Source organism: Manis pentadactyla, chromosome 15 (assembly GCF_030020395.1).
Source record: "Manis pentadactyla isolate mManPen7 chromosome 15, mManPen7.hap1, whole genome shotgun sequence".
In the NCBI taxonomy this organism is placed as follows: Eukaryota; Metazoa; Chordata; class Mammalia; order Pholidota; family Manidae; genus Manis; species Manis pentadactyla.
Window position 1 is genome coordinate 58,366,482 of NC_080033.1, and position 17,371 is coordinate 58,383,852.

General features: G+C 48.1%; 1 protein-coding gene across 2 annotated transcripts in view; it reads left to right on the top strand.

The window, feature by feature from the left end:
• The first annotated feature begins 9,508 nt into the window (after positions 1 to 9,508).
• The window catches only part of ZFHX3 (zinc finger homeobox 3), a 235,847-nt gene continuing 227,984 nt past the window's right edge, over positions 9,509 to 17,371 (top strand). Inside the window, exon 1 of one of the 2 annotated variants that reach the window (XM_036897929.2) lies at positions 9,509 to 9,644. The gene's annotated coding sequence lies outside the window, so the exon portion shown is untranslated. The remainder of the gene's footprint in view (positions 9,645 to 17,371) is intronic. The other variant, XM_036897933.2, reaches the window with a different exon arrangement.

Sequence of the window (17,371 nt, forward strand, 5' to 3'; positions counted from 1 at the left end):
TGTTTTCCCCAGGGTCCCTAGTTCTGCTGACCTTGACAAGAGGCAGACAGTGTAATAGGGCTTTAAAGCCAGATGGAGCTGAGTTCAAATTCATACTGAGCCATTTAATAGGTGTGTGGTCTTGATAGTCTTCAACTATAAAATGGGACTAAAAATACTAGTTTCCCAAGGCTGCTGGAGAATTTCATGCCATTACACGTAAAGCACCTACCAGGGGACTAACACACCGTAGGTGCTCAACAAATGTAGGGCCTTTGGGGAGGGAGGGATGAAGAGAAAGGAGCCAGTTTGCCAGGTTCCTAAGAGCTAACCTTCATCCCCTTTACTACATTATGATCTCCTCTGGAATGTCCTTTTTAAGGGTGCAGAATTCGATCTCACCATCATTTGGGAGGGGCTTGGGAAGCAATCAGGAGGGAAAGGGAAGAGGTGTTCTTGGTCTCAGGATCCCTGCAAAGGGTCCCTGGGATAGACACTCTAATAGGTGTTCCTTTTGGGGGAATTTTCCCAGCCTGATAATCTGTCCCCAGCCTGCCCCCTTACAGTCAGGGTCTCCCCACAGACCTCCCCAGTGCCAGGCTCTAAGTTCAATGTATTAGCTCTGGTTTTACCTGCACCAAATTGCAGAGGCCACCCAGTACCCAGAGCAAAGAGAGAAGGAACAAATGTAGTTCCTCCCAGTGTCCACCTGTGTGACCTTGAGTCTTTGTGGCAGAGGGTTCACTCCAGCTCTGAAGCAGGACCTAGTTGGAATTCATTGGTCAGGGATCCCCAGGGCAAATTGGTATACAAACAGTCATAGGCAAAATAAAGTGGGAGATACAAGGAAGGAGAGGTTTTCTGGAGGTGGCGATGGGAAGAACCAGCACCCAGGGACACCTCTTGCTGAAGCGCACAAATGCCAGAAGCCAAGAGCCAGTAATGTCTGCTGTACCTGGATGGGGCAGATCGGGGTGGAGAAGAGCATGTGGCTGTGCACCACTGTTCCAATTGGCAGGAAGCCCTTCCCTGAGGACTGTAAGTTTAACCTTTAGCATTCAAGTGTCGGGGCTTAAGTGTCGTTATGAGCAATTCTTCCTGCTGCAGCATTCCCAGACTGGGGAAGAGGGTTCGGCTCAAGTCTGCCCGCCCACTTTCCTTTTTCTTCCCAGACAAAACGAGAGGGAGGGAGATGAGCAGAACCAAACTGGCAGATGGGCACTCCCCCAGTCGGCCTCTCATGAACCCTAACATCCAGTCCTACCTCCTTGGCCAGCCAGTTTCCTGGTCTGCCTCAGGGGCCTGCATGGCCCCAGAGGGTGCTCCACAACCAGATCTCCAGGGCTGCAGGGTGCAGAATCACACTCCAGCCTCAGGCCTGGCTAGGAGCCCTGTCTGTGTCTTCCCACAGTTGGATTCAGGGCCCCCAACAGTCCCCTCTGGTAGATGATGTGCCCCTACCTTGGTACCCATAGGACTGGATTCGGGCACTGTGTCCCAAAAGAAGCCAGGAAGTAGAGAGGGTCTTGGACCACGACCTGAGCAGGGTGGGGAGTGGGATGGAAATGGGAGGGAGGCACAGGGCCTGGGCAGTTCAAGCCACCGACGCCAGGTGACCCCACCACCTTGCCTACTCCTTCTCAGGTGGCTGCTGGGGTCGGGCCCTGGGCCTGGCAGTTTTATTAGGGTGTGCAATGGGGTGCTTGAATTGCTCCTCAGGGCCCATTTCCCTGCCTAACCCAGGGGCCATTGGGCCCTGCCATGCATGCACCTGTGAGGGGCACCCAGGCCCCAGGGCAGCAGTTCTGCACCGGCTTGAGCTCCCCAGCCAGCCTCTCCAGAGGTCTGAGCTCCAGGGCTTCCTCTCTGGAGCCCCAAGCTGACTGGAGCGTAAAGGTTTCCCCGAAATGGGGCTGAGTGTGCCAGACATTAGGAACGCATGCCCTGCCTCAGTGTCTCAGGAAACTTGTCAGGATCAGTGAAGTTATGGTTCTTGGGGAGGAGGGAAGAGCGCCTGGTCTCAACGATGCTGAGCCTGGGGAGGGTTGGGGGGCAGGAGAGCAGACACAGAGGGTTTGCCCTGTGCCCTGGGCTGGGGCCAGAGAGAACTGGCCTCAGATGTCCTGCTGCCCCGCTAAGCCCTGGAATTAAACAGGGAGGCGGCTGCGCCCATGGGGGACCACTTCTCTCCCACTGCCCTGGCACAGGCAGGGCCTGCGGGACATCTGGGGGGAGCCCACCAAGCTGGAGTTCCATGCGCTCCAGGCCTGAGTAGCACCAGACTCCTCCGAGCACACGGTGCCCCGCCCTGCCCTCCGCCACTGCCCTTAACCACACTCTGGCCCCAAATTTCGTGCATCCTTGTGCAGGAAGGTAGGGTTTGTCTTTTTCTCTAAGAGTAGGAAACAAACGAATTGGAAAATTTTTGCTTTGGAAAAATGTCTGTTCGATGTCGTTTGGTGCTTAAATTGTCCTTGGAATTTTTTTCAGCTTCATTTGGAAAAGAAAAAGAAAGTTGATGTGTGCCCCAAACCCTGTCTCTCCCCTTACACCGTCCCCTTAGACGTGCAGTCGGTTACTGCAGATGTTTTCTGGAGCAAAGAGAGCAAAATGGAATGGGAGGGAGGATGAGGACTGGGAATCTCTCATTTGAAATCCCATTATGGCTTTCAAGAGAGGCACAAAAATCAGGAAAAGATCGTTCCTCCCCCACTGATTTCCTCCACTTCAAAGATTTCCCTCACCCCTTAAATCAGAAATATTATGGCACTAGGTATTTCTCAAGGAAACAAAAACGCTCATGTTTCTTCAGAATCATACACGGTATAGGTCCCTTTTTACATTTCTCAGCAAAAAAAAAAAAAAAGGTGAGGGGTGGGGGTGGGACAAGACACTCAATTCCCTGGCTATTAAGCTATGTCTGCAAGAAATGCAGGCATCGGAGGATGGCTCAGCCGCGCATCCTTCCATTAGCGCACGCCTGCGTGTCTGCGTATCAACAATGCACGTGCTGCCATGGGCACGATTCCCCATGTCTGCCCGGCCCTGGTGGGCTCTCTGCGAATGGGTGCCAGGTCTCACTTGCCCACTTGTAGCCCTGCTCCCAAGCCCGCAGCCCATGCCTATCAAGGATTCCATTCTTCTGCCTCCAGCAGGCAAGTCGGAAGCCTCGATCATTCCTGAAAGTTATGCCCTTGTGAATCCCTAAATCAAACGTAGCCCGACTGAGGGTCTTTTGCCCTACAGTTGTTCACTTTGTTGCAGGGAGATGAGGTTAGTTCCCTCTTTTCTTTACCCGCCCCAGGCTTTAGATGTAAGTGCAAACTTCTGGTACCAGGTCATCAGAAGGGAAGCCAGCGCTTGCTGGTGGTGCTTGCAGTGCAGAACCCAGGAGAGCCTCCAGCACCGGGGCGCCTCCTGCCCCAAGTGTGGATTTCAGATTTCCATTGCAAAGGAGCCCAGGAAACTGGGATTCTGATTCAAACCCTGGAACTGACTAATTGTCCTGCATTTTCACAGTGCACCATGTATTCGAAATGAAGGGCAGCCTTTATCATTTGGAATTCTTTCAAGGACCCTGGCGCTCCAAGTTTGGGTCTAATTCTTTAAAGGTTTTACTCCTGAGAAACAGGGAAAACAGAATGAAAGAGTGAAACATACCCACAGTCCATGTATTGGGATGGCACTCACGAGTAGGTTATGGTCTCTTTTGAATCTGGAGTTCAAAAGAAAAAAAAAAGGCATGTTCCCTCCCCCTTGCCCCAGGGATGAAACCTCTCCTAGATTCGAGCGGCCAATTTGGTTTGATTTCTGTGGTTTGGAGGCTCTGGTGGGGTTAGGGGTGCCAGGCTCGGAAGACGGACCTCAGCTGCCTTCTGGACCAGCTGGTCTGCTCTGAAATCGGGGTGATTTTGCCCTCACTGTGACAGTTGGAAGGAGCGTCCTGGGAGCGCATCACCGAGCCTCTCCCGCCGTGCCCTTCACACGCTGTACGTGGACCTTCTCACTCACCGGTCTCCCTATCTACTCTCAGCACCCCACACTTGTCTCCTGTCCCCCAGGAATCTAACTCCCTCCTTTATCTCTGTCATTTCAAGCCAGTTCTTCTCTCACCCAAACCTCCTTTTTCTTGGAGTAACTTTTCCAAAAAAGCTGTCATTGTCCTTAAGTCCAACCTTGTGCCGGGATTTGGGAGGCTCTTTCTCAATCACAGCCCCTTTTGTAGGCTCTGTGTACAGGTTCCTAAGGTCCCCAGGACGTCACCTGGGCATTGAGACCCAAACCTGACTCATCGGCGCGGCACCAAAACAAAAGAGGACTTCAGACACTTTGCTCTTTTCCAGTGGAGAGCCTCAGAAACAAATCGGAATTTGGTTTTTGGTTGTCTTTCAGGCGTGAAAAATATTTTGACATAAGTATTCTCCAGGCTGTCTGAGTTGGGGGAAAGATAGCTTTTGTCCCGGCACGTGGGCACAAAGCAAGAAGCTGCATATAATGGACACCACTGTGTACATCTGTTCATGACTGTGAAGAGCAAGACCCGGGTCTGAGGGGCTTGCGCCAACATCCTAACTCCCCATCCTGCCATGGGCACCCCTGTTTTCCGCAGTTGTGGGGCAGTTTTTACCCAGACCTAGCTGCTCACCTTCTGGCACAGTGAGAGCAAACTTTCTGATTTGGCTGTTGAGGTGTGGGGCGCAGTGGTTTAACCCGAGGACAGAGCTGCGGACAGAACAGTTCTGGATGCACAGAAGAACGTTTCCCTGCACCCCCAGGAGAAAGGGGAACTAGTCGATTTGTCTGGGGGTAGGGAGGTGGGCTAGGGGTGGGGGGAAGGAACGGACGGACGGAGCGCCAAGTGCCGCGCCTGGCTGCCTCTCTCTCCTGTTCCTCCCTCCCTAGCTCATCTGCCTTTTCCAGAGGCTGGAGAAAGGTGATCTCGGACTTGACCCCTAAATCACAGCTGCTGGTGGCTGCACCTCGCTCTGGGATGAGCGCAGCCCCTTCCCAGGGCTCGGACGGCTTAACCCTTTCGTCCCCGCATGCTCAGGGGCCGACGGCAGCGGCGCCTCTGACCCCTGCGCGCCGAGCAGACCGCCTCCTCGGGCGGCACCTTGGATCCCACGAGGAGACCACAAACGGGCGAGACTGTGGGGCTCTGCCAGCCTGGGGCTGGGACCGGCCGGCCCGGAGCGCTGACAGGGAGCCCGAGAAACAGCCGGAGTTGGCAGAACGAAGAGGGATGTTTGGATCGTGTTAGCTACCCAGACAGATGCACTTCGGCATGTCTGCATTTATGGAATCCATATGTCGTCGTGGCAAATGAAAGGACAGTAACACATACATACAATAGACTTAGAATAACAATACACATTCAAAAGGGGACCCGCACATTCTTCACCGATGCAACCCTCCTCTTAGATCTAGCTCTAGACTTGTTCAGAGAGCAGTCCTTTCAACCTTCCCTGCCTCCACTCATTTTTTTTTTCCCCTCCACCTCTCCTTTTTCTTTTTGTGACTCCCAATCCCCCAGCAGAGGAAAACCCCGGGCCCAGAAGCTGGGCTTTTTGGAAGTGAGCTCTCCTAAGGTCCCCCTCTCACCTCCTTTCTCCCTTAAGACTGGCCCATGGTATCTTAAGCCCTTGAACCAAATAAGAGCTGCTCACATTGCAACCCCAGATTCTGAAAATTGCAGGGGAGCAGATGCTTATTCAAATTCACTACCCACAACTTCATCATCAAGCCAAACACTTCTCTGTTATATTTGCAAAAAAAGTAGCTTCAAACGTAACTGGAAACAAAAAACCACCAGCAAGAGGGCACACACATAGCTCTGTACCTGCACATAGGTACACCTGGTATATTTGTGTGCACACATGCATACTCACAGAGATGCAAAGACATCTAAAGTCATTCAAATGTATATTTATGTGACCATTTACACATATGTCCTTGTGTTTGTATCCATTCAGTTGAGCAAGAGGCAGAGAAATATACACATCAATGCAATATTTAGCCTACATTCTTTCTCTCCCTATTGTACCTGTCTTAAAAACAGACTGGTGTAAAATTTTCTGCCCTCTTGCTAGCTAAATGAAGGATTTAGATTCTGAGTTTCTTGGTTGCTTTTTTAAAAATTTTGTATACAAAATAATCCATATAGATGCTGGATTATCGCCTAAGCATTATTCAATCATACCAGCTTGGTACCTCTCCTCCTTATAACGAATTCACTCAGCAAAATTAGCATAAGTATTTACCAGATTAAGCTGACATTTTCCTATATTGCAACATGAAATACATTTATATCCAGCATTTCCCCCACATAGCCTATACCAGTGGAGATACTGACTTCCTCGGCACCTTTTGTAAAACAAGCTACAAGTTCGCTCCTAGTACTATTTATATTTTTACAAGAAAATACATACATAGTCTTTAAGTGAGTTTTCAAGATCTACATGGAGAAATTTAATTCTGCTACATCTTGAAAAAGATACACCAGCAGATTTATGAAGATTCGTGAAGACAGATAAATAGGAAGCAAATATACTCCTGAGGGTCTGAACAATTTTCCTTACCTGATGTATTATGGAAAAATTCAGAATTTACCAGTCTTCCTTCAGTCAGCTACATTTTACACTGACCTGCACTTTGGACTGAAAGGGAAAAAAAAAAGATTAACTGTTGCCAATTAAAAATTTAAAATAATAATCAGAAATCGGACAAACTGAAGGTAAAAATATACAATGGCTAGAATAAAGATAAATATTTATTTAATCAAAGTAGAAGTTGTGTTTGGACTGTAGGAATGTTTCATCCCTCCCTTAAAAAAAAAAAATCAAGAAAGAAAAAAAGCCAGTCTTTGCTGGCTCCTGGAGAGTTCCCATTGTCCAGGGCTATCGAGAGCCCAGAATGGCATTAACTTCACAAAAGACACATTGTGCAGGGGACAAAAAAAAGCCCCTTCTTCTACAATAACTTTTAGCTTTTTTATTTTTAGAAAATGACAAAGGTTTTGCAAGCACTGACTGGTGAAACCTGTAGCAAGCCAGGCTGGACTTGGCTTTATTGATCAACTGTCCCGCATGGAAAAGCAGCCAGGAAAAGTTTGAATGGCAATCCAGATTTGGCTCATAGAGAGGAAACCCCCGATTTTTCTAAATGTATTTTCTTCCCCCCCTCTAAATAAAACAGCATTATTCCCAGAGTGAATTCAGAAGGATTAGATGAGGTAACCTTGCAAAATCCTAAACCGGTTTTCTTTCCCTAGTCTTGACTAAGAAGCTGCAAGCTCTTGAGAGCATTGGAAAATCTCTCAAAATGAAGAATTCCTTTCTAATCAAATAGATCTCCCGATTAATTCTCAAATTCTTTCTAAAATAAATAATCCAGCTAGTCTGGGGCAGAAACATTTTTTTCTAAGAAAAATAAGTTTTAATGTGCGTTCCCTCTCTACCTGATGTTACAGGGTTCACTAATAATGCCTTCAAAAACATAACGTTGTTTTTACATTTGTTTGCAGATCACTTAAAGTGCAAATTGCATTTTTATTCCAGACATTGTAATTTGCAGTGGTACTAGTTCATATTTAGAACTTACATAAATACATACTTGTCATTAAAAAAAAATCTCTTGGCATTAGCAGTGACGCAAAGGCTAGGATTTGAAGGAGGGCAGAAAGAGAGAGGAAGAGAGAAAGAAAGAGAGAGGGAGAGATTGAGACTCTTGTTCTTCCTGCATTTGTTTGCTTGCTTTTTGGAGGTACCGTACACCCGCCTAAGTGATGACTTTGATGTACTGGGAATCGGTACAGTAGCAGGGTCCCTGGCTGCTGTCTTTGATTCCAGGGATCTCCTTTGGGCTCTGGTGGGATGTACTGCTCCTAGTCTTTATCTGAAATTCATCCTCTCATTTCAAGCCCTTTGGCTTCAAGACTCTGCTCCAAACTCTTGGAGGTAGCTATAACATTTTTTTGGCATTAGGGACGGGGTATGTAATTTACCCCCTTTCTCCACCCTAGACCTTTCCTCACTGTTTAAATATATTGGCTTGCTTTCTTATGAATTTAGTCTGAAATTATTTTTCACTGCCTTTATTACATCCCTGCTTTTGATGGCAAAATAGCTTCCTGTGTTTTGAAAACATCTGCTTCCCAGGTTTTACACAAGAAAATTGATTTTACTTTTCTCTTAGGTCCAGAAAGGTAGAAAGTTGGACTTGTTTCCAACTGCAACTTTTCCTTTTCTTGTCTTTTCTTAAGTTACCCCCTTTCAGTTCTGTTTCACTTCCCCCTTTTTATTTCTTCTAATCATCACTCCCTCTCTCCCTCTCCTTCTAAAGAAGCAGAGAAGATAGATTGCATCTTATTTCACAAGACAAAATTAATACATTTTTTCTTGCCTTGTCTATGGTACGTGTTAAAGTTTTTCCCCTGTTTTTTTAAAATTTGTCCTCTGATCTAGGGGGAGGTAATTTTCCTCATTTAAAAATACCTCGGATTTGCAATTTAAAGTGGCCTCTATTCTGAGTCTCTGCTGCTTCCCGGCTCTTTCACTTAAATCTTTGCTTTAAGCTGCCCCACTCCAAGATTGCCCCCCCTTACTCCTCTCTTTTTTGAAGATGCTCTCTTCTATTTCATTTAAACATTGCTGCATTTGCCAAAAAAAAAAAAAAAAGAAAGAAAGAAAAAGAAAGGGAAAGAGAAAAAACAAGAAAGAAAGAAAAGAGAAAAAATTTTTAAAAAGGAAAGAATAGAATCTTAAAAAAAAAATCTTAGCCAGGTTCCTATTGTTGCCTCTCTGCATTTCACTTCTTGGTGTGTATGTGTGTGTGAGTGCGTGTGTGTGTGTCGTGTGTGTGTGTTTTTAATACATGCATAAACTTTTGGTGCCTCTCTCCCTCTTCCTGGGCTCTTCTCCCATCCTCTCTTCCTGCTCTCCTTGCCCTGCTCATCACTTTCCCCTGGTTTTTTTTTTTTTCCTCCCTTCCTCCCCTCTGCCTCCCTCCACCTCCCCCTTTTCTTTTTTGCTGAATCTTATTGATCCAGAAGGTGGCTAATTAGCCCTTCCCGTCGTGCCTGGGTAATGAAGCACATGCGCACTGAATTAATCACAGCCATTTTTTGCAGGAAACTAATTAGCAGAATAAAGATCCAAAGACTTTTTTTTCTTTTCACTCATCAGCTCCCACTTCCAGCGCGTCCCCTCCGACCGCTGCAGCCGCCGCCGCCGCCGCCGCCTCCTCCTCCTCCTCCTCCCGGCCGCAGCCGCCGCCGCCACCGCCTGCTTTGCATCCCAATTACAGCCTAGAGCCGCTGCCGCCGCCGCCGCCGCTTCTCCTCCGTGGCCCCTGCCCGCTCCGGGGGCTGTAAACTCCCCGCCAACCATGCTGCTCGGCGGCAGCGGCGGCGGCGGCTCCGGCTCCCCGGCTGCGGCCGCCTCCCGCCCCGGGCTCCGCCGAGCGCGCTCCAGCCCCGCCGCCGCCGCCGCCGCCGCCGCCAGCAGCGCGTCCTCCGCCGCCGCCGACCCCCGCCAGCCGCCGCTGCTGCCTTGATGGGCTCCGCGGCCCGAGCGCCTCTTTTCGGGATTAAAAGCGCCGCCAGCTCCCGCCGCCGCCGCCGCCGCCAGCAGCGCCGCTGCAGCCGCCGCCGCCGGAGAAGCAACCGCGTAAGTGGCAACTTTTCCCTCTTTTTTTTTTTTTTTTTCCCGCCGCCGCCGCCGCCGCCGCCTGCTCCTCCTCCTCCTCCCGCCGCCGCCGCCGCCGCCCGGACGCGGGGCTCCTCGGGGCGCCCGGGCTGCTTTGCATGGGGCTCGTCCTGCCCCCTCCCGGCTCCCGCGCCCGGCCGCCGCCGCCCGCGCTCCCCGCGCCCGCGCCCTGCTCGCTCGCCGCGTCCCGCTCGCCTTCCCCCTGCGCCAAACTTTCTCTTTCTCTTCTTCCGCCTCCCGCCGCCGCGCCCGGGCCGCCCCCTCCTCCCCGGCTCCCGCGCCGCCGCCGGCGACCCCTGCGAGGGTGGAGGCGCCCGGGGCGAGGGCCGCGCGGCGAGTTCGGAGGCGCCGCGGGGCAGGGCCGGCCGGGGCGCGGGCCGAGGGCGGGAGGGCGGCCGGGGTCCGGGCGCCGAGACAAAGGCGGCGGCCGGCGGGGGCGGGAGGGGGGGTCCGCGGTGCCGAACGCCCCCGCCCCCGCCGGCCGCGGCCCCCAACTTTGCCCCACCCCGAGAGGCGCCGGGGCCCCGGGCTGAGCCGCCGCGCGGGGCGCGCACCCTCCCGGAGCAGGAGCCGCGGCCGCCGCCGCTGCCGCCGCCGCCGCCTTCCGCGCTGGGGCTCCGCTTGCGGGGGACGCGGCGCCGGCCCGGAGCCCCGGGGTCCGAGAGGGGGCGAGGGGACGAGGCGGCCGCCCGACCCTCCACCTGCGCGCTCACCGCCCTGCCCCAGTGGCAGCGCCCCGAGCGCCCAGAGGGGGCTCTGCCCTGGACACTAGGGGCTCCCGGGGGCTCGGGGCTGCGCCGCCGGGCACGGCTGGACCTAGCCTGGCTGGCCTCTCCTTGGACGGCTGCGTTGAGAGACATCGGAGATTCCTTTTTCTCTTCTTTCTCTCTTTTCGTTTTTCTTTCTTTCTTCCCTTTTCTGTTTCCTTTTTTCTTTGCTCACAAGAATCTGGGATTGTTTACTTTCGCTCCCCACTCTCACCCCTTGTCCTGCTCCACTCTTTTCCATGTTTTTTTTTTCCATTAGATGCAAAAACCATGTTCCTGAATTTTATGTTATGCATTTACGTGTAGATCTTTTTGCATATCTCTTGAAGAGTAGGTCTAAGTGTGTTTTATGCAATGTATTTAAATTGTGTGTGGACTAGGTACTCCTAGGCTTCTTGTAGAGCTATTAAACTTTAAAAATACATTTTATTTTGCAAATCTGTTGCTCAGAATTTGACTTTTGCAAAATGTTGTGCAATTCCTTTGACTGTTGCAAATTCTTTGATTAGAAGTGCTTTCAGAAATCACCCACTCTAAACTTTCCCCCCTTGTTGCTTCAAACCAGGGTAAATATGACAATTTTTATTGGTTTCAATTCTTAAAGCTTGACCTAAGGACTAGATGGAAGGAGACTGATTGCCTTTTTTGTGGCCTCCAGTTCTAGGGACTTTTAAAGGGGTTTTTTTTTAAGTACCTTTGAGGAATATGACATACGGTGATCGCTTGGCTGTAATGCAAATTACAGAACATAAATTCACTTCGGAATTAAAAAAAGACTCAAGCCCTTTCAGTGGGGACATTTGAGGATTTATTATGTTTTTTAAAAGATTACTTTTTTCTTCCTACTTTGGGAGAATGGCTAGGTACAGCCCAACTTATTTGGAGGTCTTTGGAAAGAGGCTTGGGAAATGGGAGAGGGGAGAATATTGATCACAATCTGCATAATCAATAGGGCAGCATGCTGCAATCGTGTACCTACATTTACTGTAAATTTCTACAATATCTGTAGCGTGGGTGCTCCAATGTCTCGTTCGGCATCTTAGAGTGGATTTAGAAGCCGTACAAGCAGAATTTGCTGCCCAGCCCTCCAGAAGAATTTAGAGGGAGTCTGCTTGCTAGTGGCTCATTTTAAAATTCCTTCATTTTACTGTACTTTTTCTGGCAAATCTGTTTACATGTGGGGGTTTCAGGTACTGAACCCCCAAAGTGTAGGTATCCTATAGATTGAGGAGAGTGGATAGTATGGGGGGTTTGGGGATATTGAATTACCACTTTGAGGACCCTCTTCTCATCTTATAATGTTAGATATCTTTAACTGGTGCAAGTAATTTAGAGAGATGAATACAAGAGAGTAATACACCAGAGACTGAAGCAGTGTCAAAAGTAAGGCTTGCTGTGTGTGTGTATGTGTGTGTGTGTGTGTGTGTGTGTGTGTGTGTGTGTGTGTGTGTGTGTGTGTGTGTCTGTGTGTGTGTGTGTGAGAGAGAGAGAGAGAGAGATTGAGAGAGAGAATACAGACACTTATCTTCTAGTCAGGCTTGAAAGCTTGGAGGTAGGTGAATCCATATTTGGAGATGATTTTGAAATACTCTAGCAAATGGTGCTCGAACAGGATTTCATGAAAAGTGTACTCGGAGTCAGTTTTGAAAGGATTGCAGTTTGGGGAGAAAAGGTGTGTGTGTAGGAAAACCCACCCTAGGCCTGCAGCCTTCCTGTCCTGATGTCTCTTCTCTTCCCTTCCCCCTCCCCGAGTTTTAGTTTTTAATTACTTAATGCTGAAACACAGGGCTTACATAAATATTTGCAAATGCTCTTTCCTATTGATTTCTCTGAATAAACTGCCCTGCTCAGGTCTAGAGAGGAGGCAATTCAGATCTGTGGACTTTTTAAACATATAAGTCTCTGGAGGAGCGCTTGTGCATGCGTGTATTTATGGGTAGAGTTGTAGACATGAAGATTTTTGGAGGCCAGAGGGAGAGTTCAGGTTCCCAGTAGTGTGACCTAAGAAAGCTAGGCTGGAGCTGGCCCCATGGCCTGGCAGTCCTGACGTGTGTGTGTCTGTGTGTGTGTGTGTGTGTCTACCCCGGGGGAGTCTGAATGCATACACACATACACCCCCCCCTCCAATTAAATATGGAGCATTTTGCTAGGGCTTCGTGACTGTCTTCTCCTCAGGGTCACATTGAGTTTGAATCTGACCCAAGGTGTAGGAATCCTGCAATGGGGAAATAAAAGAATATACAGAATGGGGTCAGGTCAGCTGCTCGGAGGTCAAAACCCCTACAGCTGCTTTGATTTTATTTTTTTTGTGTATATTTTAGGCTCCTCCTGCCATGTTACAAATTGTGCCTCCCCCTCTCAGGTGTTTGCTCTGTAGCTTAAAGGCACCAGAGCCTCTGCCTGCGTAGATGGCTGCTCCCAGCAAGAACAGAAAACCCACAATACCAAATCCAAAACAAAACAAGGGAGGAGGGAGAGAAAAAAAAACCCTATTGAGTTCAGGCAAATAAGGTTGGGTCCCCAGATCCGATTACAAAGCTGCTTTGAATATGCAAGAAAGCACACAAGACCAGTTATTCCAGTTACAACAAACTATTAAAAAAAGAGAGAAAAGAAAAGGCATGTTTAGGTCGTAATTTGTTAGTACAAGGAAAAGAATCCCACACAAAGCTGCCTCCCCCCCCACCCCTCCCTCCACCTCCTTTTGCTGGCTTCACACAGAATTCACTCACCCTTTTCTGATTCGCCTACTATATAGGTTCTTTTATTAAAATCTTTTGGGTTTAGGAAGATCGCTGCAAGCAACACATTTTCTGTATTTTTTTCCCTCCTTTATCTTAGAGGAGAGTTGGCAGGGGTTCTGTGGTTTGCAGTTACACAATATGTTATCATGTTTTTAATCACTAAATCATTGCAGTGGTTATAGATTTACAGTCTTGGGGTATTACAGAGAGGAGCAACGGCAGCTATATATATGCTTTTAAATTACACTAGTGTAAACTGAGTGCAGCAGCTGTGAATATGGTCGGCAGACTCCCACCCCACCATCCCAGGATCTTAGTTCTTTATCCCTCTGTGATTTTTTTTTTCAAATTGTTTGATTTGTTTAAAATAAGCTATATCCCCTCCTGTATTCCTTGTCTCTCTAGCCCCCCACCAACAAAAAAAAATGTTCACTTCAGACCTCTAACCCCAGGTAAGCTAGAATTCAAACTCTTGAAATACAACTTTGGATCAAAGAGCATAATAATAATAGCAATTTACAAAGTAGATTTCTAAGAAATCCTCTTGGTTACTATACTGACCTAAATGGGGCTTGGAGGGCTGATTGCAAATCAGGAGGTGGGGGTGGGCAGAGGGAAGGGAAGGCAGGCTTGCGGTGTGGGCCTGCCTGGAACCTCCAGTGTCCTGTCACCAAGAGCCCACTTTCAGCTTCTGTTTTTCATATTATTATGTAACAGAATCCTTGGCAGCATTAAAAATTCAGTATTACAAGCTGATTGTAATGTTGCCTCATTAGACAGCACTGTCTGGCCTTGTATTAAGTGAAACACAGAGCATGGCTTTTAGATTATAAATACCAATAAATATAAGGATCAGCAGAGGGGAAAAATAGCTGGGGTTTTGGCCCCTTCTGGTTTTATATCCCTTCCCATCTCCTCCCACTCCCTCCCCGAACCCCACCATGGTAACTGTCATCTGTTTTCTGGGGATGCTGATGTGTGGACCCTGGTGACATTTTAGGAGGGCTTTTTATAGAGTTATCTGTGTATACGAAAGGTTTGCAAGTTTGTTTTGTTTTGATCTGCAATAAACAGGTCCTTCACTTTGCTGATGTCATTTCCGTTCATATTTGAGTTGTTTATTGTGCTTCTTCGCAGGGCCCTCTCATCCCTACCCCCACCTCGCCTCCCAGCCAGAGCCTGTGGCTGCCTGAGGAGGGGGTGCGTTCCTAGGCTGCCAGGTCTGGGTTCAAAGGCTGAGGGTTGCATGTCACTGCCTTGTCCTAGGGTTCGCCCACTGGGGAAGATGTTTCCAGCTTTGAATCTGGTTAAACACTCCGTCATCTACTTGCCCTGGTATTTCCATGGCATTCGGTGATTCAGCTCAGCTTCCTTTCTCTAAAGCAGCCCCCACCCCATGCACCTTATCTGTCTTTAATACATCCTTATTGTCCACTTCTCCATGCAAGCCCCCCTTCCCCCAAAAAACAAACAAAAAATACCCCCAAACACCACCAACCTTGTAATGATGACTTTGATTCAGTCGCAAATCTGAAGCTGGCATTAGTGACTTCATGCTGTGGAAAAAAGAAAATGTTTCCAGGCGCTGCCCCATAGCCTCCCCAGTACCAGCTTCTATCCCTATTCAGTGTTTTTTTTTTCTTTCTTTCTTTTGAGTTTAATTTTCTGTTCCTGCCTTTTCGCAGACATAAAGGCAGCTCTGGTGTTACTAAAAATGACCGCAACGTCCAGTGTCTCTTATTTCCATGTGATCTACAATTGGAATACCCCCTCCTCCCAACCCCACCAAAAAAATAGGGTGGGGGAAAGGAGGAGGAAAAACAGACCGCGTAGGCCCCCAAGACTTACGTCTAATAGGATGATAGGTTTTAAGTTTAGAAAAATATTATTGTTTTGTTCTTTTAGGTTGAAAAATAATAGGGAGAGAGGGAAAAGCGGTCATTAGGAAGTTCACTGAGCTGCTTTCCAACTAGGACGGGTGAAAAATGAACCTGCATTGACACATGGCTCCATGTGAGAGCCCCGGTAACCTCTCCCCCCTTCGGTGGCCCTGGCCTTTTGTTCCTGGAGAACGGAGCTAAGGTGCTTTTTCTCCCAGACCAAAGGCAGCAGGCAAGGAGTCCCCTTGTGTGCGCATCGCCTTTAGATGGCCTTCTCATGGTGATTGTCACTGCAGACTCCCCCAGACAATTGCTGCAGGGAGACACAAAAGCAAAAACATTTGTCCTATTTTTTTAACCTCTTTGTTTTAGATTTTTTTTCATCCATTCTTTAAATTTCACAGTTTCTATTTGTCTGCAGAGAGACAAACGGAACAGCATGAAGCACATTTTACCGTAGGCCTCACTGGCGATTGGATCAGCCTCAATAGAAAACCAAATTCTAAAACACTGGCTGACTTGGAGGATATGTGAAATTTCAGCTCTGAGCTCTTAAGTCAGATTAGCAACAGATTTCAGGCAAAAATGCACTGAAATGAAAAGATAAGAAAATGGGATTCTAGATTCATTTGGGGGAAGTGTGAAAAGGGTCATCTTTTGTTTATCTCTTAGTATCCTGCCTTATGAAGTGGCTGCTTGCTAGGAAAGAATTGCAAACACAAATGAAATTCTTCTTTAAAAAAAAAAGTGCTCCTGGTGGTTTTGCCTTGGTATATCAGTTCATTGATTGTTTTAACACATGTGTAGGGGAAACTGTTGTTGCCTACTATGGAATTGACGCTGTGTTGAGAATTTTTTAAAAAACTACCCATTTATATAAAGAGGCCATAACCCCTCCCCTTTTCTTTCCAAGAATGGTGTGCACAAGACTGAGTGCAAAGGGATGTGTCAGTGGGATGGCCTATGAACAGAACAGGAGTGCACCTATTTCCTGGCCCCAAACAAAGCGCCTTTCTTCTGTAATGTATGGACCCTGATTGGGATACTGTCCTTAAGCATGTGTCTGCTCTTTCATTAAAATTCTCAATTTCAAGGTTTAGAAACACAAATGTAAAAATCCCCCTGGGTATAAAAGTCTTGCATGGCAAACACTCTCTGCCCTTTCTGAACTAATGTTTTTATTTTTAAAAAAAGAAAGAGCAAGCTCTTTACCTAATGTTTTAAAGCTGTTTCAAGGCAAGTTATTTTTGCTCTCTTAAAGCTTGGGCTTTGTAACTTAAAATCAATTTGGAAGAGCTCTTCCCAATCATAGCTTTCAAAAAACGGTTACTCATTGGGGTTTCCTACATGTGTCACTGACAGATTTAGGCTCTGAGCTGGGGAGGGTGGGTAAGTAAACTGGATAATATTCCACCCTACACTTTGGGGGTGAATATCTGTGGAATTAGTGTTATAGCAATAGATGGAGGCCTTGAGGTCTGTGTCAGAGAAATGTGAAGCAAAACATCCATGTGTGGGCCTTGGCCCACCAGCCTCCACTGCTTGTGAAGGTGTGAGTGGGCTAGGCTACTCTGGGGAAAGCCTGCACTGCCTCCATACCCAGGAGGGCTAGTCACCCAGTGGGTACCAGGCCCCAAAATATAGCTGCCTGGAAATGAGGGGATGAGTTCAGGACATGGAGTGCACTTAAGCTCCAAATGTTTCCTTATTTATTCAGGGGCTTTGAGTTTGCCCACTTCTGGTTTTTTCTTTGTTAAAGCCTGAAGGTTTATTTGAACACTAATTTTAAAATCAATGTGTATGTATAATTTAGTAAAAATAGCAGGATCTGGAAGAATATACAAATCTGCCAAAACCCAGTTCTGCTGTGAAAATAGAGCCCAGGTTTAGCTAGAAGTCAGAATGCTGACATTCACCGTATGTTAGCTCAGAGATCATATTTACCTTTGCTGAAGCGAAAGGCTAGAGCAGTGGAAGTGAGTGTGTATGTGGGGAGAGAGCCCAGCCAGTTTGGTTTGGTAGGGATCATTGTGATTTACCAGCCAGCAAAGTGCTAGGGGCCTGGCCTCTAGCTTGGAGAGTGGGTAAGGGGCGGAGTAAGGAGAGGTTAGCATTCCCTGGTTCATTTTTAAATATTTATTCTTTTGGCTGTTGCCAATTACGCTTTCCAGATGAGATGAGACTAGTTACGGAGAACTGGAAGTGGGAAGGACTGCCTTTTCTGAGAGTGGGTTTATTTGTCGACAGTGTCCAGGACGGAGGGATGAGAGTGCTGGGTTCTCACTGTGGGGTAGGCC